A 10,360-nucleotide genomic window follows, 5' to 3' on the forward strand; every position below is an offset into this window, starting at 1 on the left:
GAAGATATACAAATGGTGAAGAATTATGTGAAGAAATGCTCAACATCTCTAATCATCCAGGAAATGCAAATTAAAAACACAATGAAATGTCATCTTACCCATTAGAATAGCCACCATTAAAAAGTCCAAAATCAATAGATGCTGGCATGGATGCAGAGAGAAAGAAATGCTTATACACTGTTGGTGGGGCTGCAAATAGTACAATCTCTATGGAAAACCGTATGGATATTCCTCAAAGAAATAAATGTAGACTTACCATTCAAACCAGCAATGCCACTACTAGGTATCTATAAAAGAAAAGAACTCATTTTATCAAAAGGACATCTGCACTTGAATGTTTATTGCATCACAATTCACAATCACAAACATTTTGAATCAACCTAAGTGTCCATCAATGCATGAGTGGATTAAGAAATGTGGGGTGTGTATGTGTGTGTGCATGTGTATGTACACATACACTATGGGATGCTACACATGCATAAAAATAAATATATAAAGGAATAAAAAGGAATGAAATATCTTTTGCAGCAACTTGGATAGAACTGGAGACCATTACCCAAAGTGAAGTACCTCAGAAGTGGAAAAACAAGCACCACATGCACTCTCTAATAATTGGGAGCTAATCAATGGGTACACACAGGCACAAAGGGAAATAATGGTCTTTGGAAATAAAGAAGGGATGAGGGAGGAAAGGAGGGAATAAAATTTATCTATTGGGTACAATGAACACTGTATGGCGATGGGTACACTAAAAGCCCCAACTTAAGCATTATAAAAGGTATCCATGTAACAAACACATTTGTATCCCTTAAGATTTTGAAATTAAAAAAAAAGAATCATCATCTTCAGTGAAGTGGGCAATGAAATAAATGGAAGTAGTTTCCTATGATTTGGGCATTTTCTGATTTTCTAAATGATAGAGTGGCTTCGCTAACCTTCTTTTTTTCTCTAGGCCTTCTTTTATTATAATCTCTTCTATTAAACAATATCTTGTTTGAAATCCCTAGAGTGATTTTCATTTCACTAGCTGAATCCCAACTGATGCAGAGCCTCTGGAAGAAAAGGGACCTAGAATTCATCCCCTTCTTTTTAGAGCCCTGGACATGCAATTGACAACTAAAAGTTGTAATTTTGGAAGTATGTGTGGTACTACCGCTGCTTGTGCAGGAATCAGACTCAGCAAGAAAGGCATTTAATGTCATTGAGGCATTAAAAATAGATGCATCATATCTCATCTCCATGTCTCACAGAAATGGAAAAGCCATCATCAGTCAAGATTCCTCAATCTTCCCACCAACAGATCTATAGACCTGTATTTGCAGTTTTTCTTTCCCTTTTGTTATAGTAGAGGGACTCCTTATGTAACCAATGAAGGCTACTGCCTCCTCCTCCTTTCTCAGTGATCTCCAGCTTTCAGTTATCTTGTCTCTTTCTACATCTTCAGCTTCTTTTCCACCAACAATTATGTTACTAAGCATGTCATTATACTTCAGGAATGCACATCTACAAAAAGACCCCTTTTTTATGAAAATTAAAGTGTATTTTAGCTAGTCTAGTATTGGCTAAGCATTTAAAAGAAGGTATTTATTTATACTGCCTCTGGTTTCTTACTATCAAACATTTGTCAACTCATTCCAGTTTAGCTTCTTGAAATTTTCACTATTCCTCAAAAACCTTCTCTGGTTAAGGTCATTCATTTATTAATGCTTTTTTCCCCATTTTTTTCTTTAACAATATATGTAGCACTATGTTAGGAGCTGGATATATGGAGAGAAAAATAAGCAAAAGAGAAATCATTTCTACCTTGATTAATGATTTATGTGTTTCAAATACAATTAACATCTTTTATCTTATTAATCTCTACTTTGTAAAACAAACAAAATAGTAACAACAACTTATTGTTAACAGTTAGAAAAGAGGATATATAAAAAGTAATAATCTCTTCCAAACTAATTAGTTGATATTAACAGTATGATATAGAGTCTTACACACATTTCTCTACACTCATAAAATAAAGTTTGAAACACATGAAGTTGCTGATATTCTATTTTTTACTTACAAACCTCCAATATCAAATGGTACAACCTAATGTACATGTACATGTATGAAGATTTTTATTTACTTTATCTTAGTTTTTGAGGAATGTTCAAATAATATTTCAAATATATGAATTGTTAAATGAATGAATGGTATATGTGTCATCTTTATTAAGAAAATACAAATAAAACCAAAATCTCCTGACAACCCAGAAAATCTCTTCACAAAGGTAGAAGAGAAAAAGTTTTATTACTGAATAAGCATTAATCCTGAATGTGATAAATATCATACAAAATCCACTAAGAATTGTAAAGACTTGATGGTATCATTTGTTATGCACAGTTCATCCTTAATTCACCTGGTAATTGGGGTGACTCTCCATTAGTTAATTGTCTTCACCTAAAAGGAAAACTCAACTCATATATTTATGACAAGAGGTAGTTTTGCAACTTGGTCAACATTAGGCTCTTACCTTCCCACAGAAACTGGGTAATAGGAGTAGTATATTCCTTGGTGATCACATTTCAAGCAGATGGTTTCCATGTCCTTGAGAAAGACATTCCGATGTTGTAAAACAGGAAAGAGGCTTATTTAGCCTTTAAAAAGTTTTTTACATATGTTTCAAAGAGACATAGGAAAAAAACTGACAATTATAAGTTTTCTAAAGTAAGTGCTCAAAAAAAAAAAAAAAAGAAGTAGGGCATGTTTTTCCTTCTTTTTCACAGGGAAAATTAAGCTTCTTATTTTAAATTATATTTACCCTTATATCTTACATATGAAAAATAAAAATATTTATGTAAACTAATTATCTTTCTATATAAAAATGTTCTTCCAAAGTTTGAATAGTTTGGTTCTCCAAAGTGGTAACTTTATAGATGGCAGAAAGGAGGCTATTGATAGGTTGGAGAAATGAGAGGATTAGTCAGCAAAGCAAGTCCTATAATCAGTAATCCATGTAGATATTATTTTTAGGCAATAGAAGAACAAAACTATCTATATAAAAGTAAATATCTGTCAATTTTATTTGGGTATATAAACACTCATGATCAAACTGAATAAATTATACTTTATTTCTCTTAATAGTTTAACAGTAAGTGCATGATTGTTGCAGTAAAAAATGATATATTAGATCTTGATTATAATTAAAATGTGTTCCCTTTCTCATTGCAGACATTCAAATATACACTGGAAAGTCACAACTAGCAAAACAAGAAGGCAGAATGAAATAAATCACAGTTATACAGACAAGGAGATAGTATATATTTTTACTTATTTCTTGTCTGAATAACTACATACTACCTTCCATTTTTGTATTCAGGCATTTTTGTATCACATGTACATGTTTAATTTGCATGTTTATCACCTTAAGTTATACTTGGTTTTTTATTCCTAATACTTGCATATTTCCTGGCACATATTTCCCAGCACCCAATTACTATTTATTGAATAAAATTTTAGAATAGTTTTACCTTAAATTTATTCAAAGATAAATTTTCTTTACATGTTTTTCCTGTACAGGAATACTGAATTTTCAAACTAAGCCCCAAATTGGTTATTTTATTTTGCAGAATATATTTCACACTTTGAAAAGTAGTACAGACCCTTATTTATGCATTTACTTTTTATTTATTCATGTTCAATATCATCTCAATCACAGCTAATTGCTACAATTTATTGAGTGCTCACTGTACACTTGATAAACATTTTATGGAAATGACCATTCTTAAGTTACACAATTCTATAAGGTGTGTTTGCTAATCTTACTTTACAGATGATGAAATTGAAGGAAATGAGAGAGAATATGTAACCTGACCTGGGTGATACAGCTAGATATTGGTAGAGCCAAGTTTGTGAGTGCATAGCTTCTGTTTCAAGTTGTCATATTTTTACCAACACATAACTCTGCCTCTTGAACCAGTTTATGTGTGCCCCAGTGTATACAGCAAGCAGTCTACATAGTACCCCATGAAGTGGCAAATTCTTGCTTTTTTAAGCCAGTCTTAATATTTAAGATGGTTTAATCCCTTGAGTTAGGAAATTAATTAGGGTGATTTTGGTGCTAAACATTCTCAGTCAAGCAGGTGGTAATACCATGGTTTTGGATGATCATCTCATTCATAACATGGTAAAAGGAAGTGGGTGCTACAGATATGACCCATGAGGAAAACTCTGTGAGCAGTTGACCCATAGGAAACAGAGTTCAGAGCATGTGGAAAGGCTTTGTGCAGGTATACAAAACATGATTTCTCCCAGACAGCTTAGTTGTGGTTCAGGAGAATGTCCTCAGGACTCTCAGTAAGATCTGGAGTGATAAATAAAAATTGTAACCAAAGGGTAAGAGAAAATGCAATGCTCAGTTATATTCCAGTGAACGCTATGTAGCATAGTCACTTCACAACTCCAGAACCTTCCCGCTGGGGATAAAGATACGGTTCCATCTTGCTGAGTACATAGCCAAGTCTGAGAGTAATATTGGCAGAGAGACTAAAGGCAGGATATTTACGAAGGGGAGGAATGGTGGGAGAAGGATGGGCTGGAAGGGGCCAACAATCTTTGCAAGTTTCATATCTTTGCAGATGTCATAGTTTGGCTATGGAAGCTTGGTTCTATTTATCAAAGAGATTCATGCTTATTCAAGGATTATTTTCATAATAAGTGAAATAAACTCACCTTAGATCACCTTGAGGAGAATTATTTAGTTTCATGGAGAAGAGCCACACGAAAAGTTAAGACAAAACTCTTCCTTGCACATTTAGAACAAATACATCAAATATTAACAAATATTCATAAAGGAAAATAAATATGAAGATACATGGGATGATACTGGGCAATATCTTTGCCCTATAAGTTCTAAAGCAGAGGGGAAACATTTATTATTAAGATAAAGAGGCCGGGCGCGGTGGCTCACGCCTGTAATCCTAGCACTCTGGGAGGCCGAGGTGGGCGGATCGTTTGAGCTCAGGAGTTCGAGACCAGCCTGAGCAAGAGCGAGACCCCACCTCTACTAAAAATAGAAAGAAATTATATGGACAGCTAAAAATATATATAAAAAAAAAAAAAATTAGCCGGGCATGGTGGTGCATGCCTGTAGTCCCAGCTACTCGGGAGGCTGAGACAGGAGGATCGCTTGAGCTCAGGAGTTTGAGGTTGCTGTGAGCTAGGCTGACGCCACGGCACTCACTCTAGCCTGGGCAACAGAGTGAGACTCTGTCTCAAAAAAAAAAAAAAAAAAAAAAAAAAAAAAAAAGATAAAGAAATAGTGATATGTTCTCAAACCATTAACACTAAGGTTTAAGCTCTCTGTTGATTTTAGGAGTATTTCTTTGCCCAAACACAACTAAATAATTTAAACATTCAGTCTATAAGAGAGCTAATATTTGCTGAGTACCTCGTGCAAACACTTTACATGAACTATATCATTTAACCCTCACAAAAATACTGCAATGTAGGTATTTATATTTCTTAAGATATAGGCTAAGTGACTTAAACAAAGAAACCTAAATATACATTGACTTAAAACAAAGATATAGGTTTCTTTCTTTCTGAAGGAACACTTAGACATATGGGGTGATCCAGAATGAGTTATTTAGAGAGGTTTCTGGCAGACTTAATGTAGAGCTTCCATCTCTGAGTCTAAGACATTGCCATTTTCTAAGTTCAGCTATTGCCATTTCCCAGCTAGTGAAAAGGAGGAGGGAAGAAAATCAAGGATTTGCAGATATTTTAAGAATATAAATTGAAAGTTACATATATCACTTGTGTTCTTCTATTAGCCAGAACTCGTTCAGACGGTCACACTTACAAACAGGGCAGGCTAAGTAATGTAGCCTCTAGCTAGGAGAGCAGGACTCCTGCTCTCCTAAAACATAAAATGTGTATATGTGATAGAGTTGACCTCAGTAGATTTACCAGAATTTACTGTGAACCTAACAAATGTAGCATTACTTTTGGAGCCCCTCACGTACACAGATTAATTCTAAGGCCCTGGGTGGTAGGGGAGCTAACAATATATTCATTTATTGACTTTATATCCATTTTTTCTTAACACCTTCAAAAGATTGATCTGCCCCTGGCTGGTAAAGCCTATTGGCAAAAGAAATACAAGAAGAATGAATTCTGGAAAAATATTCAATACCTCTACTCCCAAATCATTTCCTTCATTTTACAAATGAGACCCAGAGAAGTTAAGCATTTTGCAAAAAGTCACATAACTTTGGAGTTGAAATTAGAACCTGGGTCTCTATGACTCCCAAAGTTTTGACCAGTATATTTCTAGTGAATGAAGTATGCATATCTTTTAGAATTTCATTTCCTTCTGGCAGTATTTCAGGAGAAAAGTTAGACAATCTAGAAATTACAAGGTAATTGGCTACATCACTTTCTCCCTATCTGTTCAGATGATCTTGGGAGACAAAATGAAAGTGAAAGAGAGCACATGAGGTCCAGCTGACAAGACGCCATGACAGCCAGTTAGTCTGGGCAATGCCACACTCAGATCAACCCAAAGGTTAATAACACAGATGCAGTCAAAGATCTGATGGATAGAGGCTGTGAACTCTGTATCAACAACTTACAGCAAATGCCTAGAGGTGGCAGATGAAGAGGCCCCTCATCAATTAAGCATGGCATCCCATTTTTATAAAATTGTCAAAAGGGATTATTAAATTTCACATCTTAGTTTGCCTGGGGAAAAAAGTCAAATAATGCAAAAGGTTGCAGTTTAAAAACAACATTTAGTGTAAACTCTTGCTTCTGGCCTCATGTCAAACTGTCAGAGAGGTGCTTTACAATTTGATCCATGTTTCACTTTTCCATTTCTGAGCTAACATATTTCTTTATACTGATTAAAATTACCGATTGATAAATTTAGTTCAAGAATTGTACAAAATGAGGAAACAATTGTGAAGGAAATAGCCTCAAAGTCTGAATATGAGTGCAAATTGAATATTTATTCAGCATATTAACTTGGATTGAATGTACCTTCCTCAAAGTTAAATGCTATAACACAACATTAGACCCAGCACATGCTTTTTATATTTTCTTATTCAGAGTAAATTCAGAAAAGCATTATGCATTAAGTCAGAGAGGACTTAACGGTGGTCTGTATATGTTTTTAATTTCAAGACTGGGTGTAGAGGGCTCCATTTAATTTGAGTTGAATTTACTGCACATCAGCTTGTCTAGCCTTTTGTTTCACAGACTAGGGCTTCCCAATGAGAGTCAAGATTACCATCATCTGCAGGCTCCTCCAGGAAACTTCCAATGTCAAATATAACCAACAAATCTTATATCTGGGGTACAAAGTTACTGAAAAGCTTTCATTGAAAAAAATTCCTAAATGTAACTGAGATTCTCTTTAAATCTTTCTTAATCTTCCTACAATATTTTTTTGTTTTATACAAAATAATATTTTTAAAAAATTATGTTCAATATCTAAGAATTATGGAGTAATTCAATTTCAAACCAAAAGTGCATTACTTTCAACATTTCATCTTATGTGACTCACAAAAATAATAGCATTTATATTTCAAGAGTTGGGTATAAAACAATGCCTTTCAAATACAACTTTTCTATACAAATTTTAAGGCTAATGTCATTAACTTTTTCTATTTAAAACTTACTGGAGCAAGTTGATGCACATTTTTCTGACATTCATGCTTGAAAAAATGTTTTTTTAAAACTTCACAGAAAAACATTTGGATAAATTAAAAATAATTACATTAATTTGCATAGTTCTCATATTTCTTTGATTCTTCCTGCTTTTCTAATTCCTACATTTTTTGTTTTGTGAAGAGACATCACCAACAATCCTTTTGGTTCTTGAGAAGGCAGGATGGTGAGAATCATCTCTCTTATGTGACCCAAGTGTGAATGAAAATTGATTATACAAATTGAATTCATTCCTTTCACACCCAACTAAAATAAAGTCAAGAAGCCAAGGGAAAAAACACTCAGGTCAGGCCGGGCGCGGTGGCTCACGCCTGTAATCCTAGCACTCTGGGAGGCCGAGGTGGGCGGATCGTTTGAGCTCAGGAGTTCGAGACTAGCCTGAGCAAGAGCGAGACCCCATCTCTACTAAAAATAGAAAGAAATTATATGGACAGCTAAAAATATATATAGAAAAAAAAAAAAAATTAGCCGGGCATGGTGGCACATGCCTGTAGTCCCAGCTACTCGGGAGGCTGAGGCAGTAGGATCGCTTAAGCCCAGGAGTTTGAGGTTGCTGTGAGCTAGGCTGACGCCACGGCACTCACTCTAGCCCAGGCAACAAAGCAAGACTCTGTCTCAAAAAAAAAAAAAAAAAAAAACACTCAGGTCACAAACATCTGCTCTAAAAACTGTCTTGCAAACTTAATGTACTGCTATGACTTTAAGACTAGTTTTGCCTAGTAAGTGCTGCAATTTACCAATCAGAGCTCATCAGCTCCTGTGTAGTGACGATGCACTTTATTCCAAAATAACTTACATAACTTTTATCTTTCCCAGTAAAATCCCAAATTTCTCCTTTGTTCTTTGTACCTACCAGAGACCATCCAGTCTGTCCATATGCCCCAAATTGTTAAGTCTATCTTTTGTATATTCTCAAATAAAATCTTTTGCTTGGAGACTTATCTCTGTATTTTTATTTGATATTGATGTTTTATTTGATATTGTCAGAAGTGAGATTCAAAGTGGCTTCACCTTGGAGAGCTTTGGCAGCCCCAAGAACTGGCATGCAGTGCCCACAACAGTTCTCCCGAGCCACCCAGTCCCACATGTTGCCTTTTATGACCCCACTGAGTCTCTCTCAGATCAAACTTTCATTTTCTTTGGTTGAGTTTTTTGGCTTCATTTGAGAGGTCTTTCCTCTCCTGTTTTTGAGGGGCCTTTCCTCTTCTGTTTATGCAAGACTTTTCCTTTCCTGTTAAAGAAGGCTTCTGTCCTTTCTGTTAAGTATGAACTGTATTCTTTAGTTCATTTTGTACACTTGGGTTTTATTTTGGCTTTTACATGTTCAGCTTTGAACCAAATAATACAGATACATTTATTTACACAGTAGACCCTCAAGGTTCAAAAGTGTGTTAATATAGCCCTGCAATGGGGGCCCCATCTGGCTATATGCTTAAGCATTACAGCCCATCATAATATACTTTCTTATCTCCATGGACCTATGGAGACTAAAGACAGTTTGGAATTACAGTGGCCATCCTTGGGTTCCTTTAAATTCCCTAAACTTGCCTTTCTCAAAAATAAATTAGATGGGCATAGGTACAAAATTAAAAAATTTAAATAGGACATATATTTTAAATGGTTTCTTGAGGTATCCAAATGTATTCAAGACTCAAAAATAGCCTTGTTCCAAAACACTGTCTCTAGGTTAATTGAGACAAATAAGCAATTAAATGAAAAAGGCCTTAGAAGCTTAAACCCTTTCTGTTTCTCAGGTGCCACCTACTATCTTTCCCCTTACCCCTTCCCTTTCCAAACTTCTCTTCTTCCCTTACACTTACTACTCTTACTCCTCCTATCTCTTCTGCTTCCAAACTTCAACCTATAAAAATTTGTGCCTTTAAGATCAGAACCTCTAATGATCCTTACTTTCCCCAGATTTCCCACATCCCTTGGAGTAAACTGAACTCTGCTATAGCCAAAGAATTTCCTGAGGTTACTGAGGATCCTAATCACTTAGTCAATAAATTTAACATCACAGTTCAGGCTTCCTGGCTCATCTTCTTTCATGTTTATCAACGTGTCCACATACTTGTGGGAGAAGGCTAGGCCCAACATGGATAGCAAAAGCCAATTGCTCCTATTCTCAACAGGATTTAGCAAGACCCGTCCCCACTTCTCAAGAATATGGCCTACAGTATTTGGAAAAGGCCCGACAACTTACAAGAAATTTACATAAAATCATCTTCAAAACATTTTCTAAAGCCATATATTTTAATAAAATTTAAGCTTGTATCCAAAAGCCAAATTAACCAGTTCATAACTATCATAACACACTCCAGATTGTATTCAGAGAAAATTCTAGCCTTCTACGGATGCTAACTTTACCAGGATCACCTTTAATTCTATGTGTGTTAATGGTCTCCTCCAAATTTTCTCAGTTACATGGAATGGAAAAAGATGCCAACCCTTCATCTTGTTGATTTGGCAAATCAACTGGCTTACACCCTAGAGGATACCAATACAAAAATCACTAAAATTCTAAACTTCCAATTATAATATATGAATGCTTCCAGAGAAAAATAGTTGCAGCCCTCTAAATTCCATAATGTCCCTAATCTGCAAAAAACACCTCCTGGCATTTGTTAATTATTATAAACAACTTTGCCACTAA

This window comes from Eulemur rufifrons, chromosome 17 (genome assembly GCF_041146395.1).
Source record: "Eulemur rufifrons isolate Redbay chromosome 17, OSU_ERuf_1, whole genome shotgun sequence".
NCBI classification, from domain to species: Eukaryota; Metazoa; Chordata; class Mammalia; order Primates; family Lemuridae; genus Eulemur; species Eulemur rufifrons.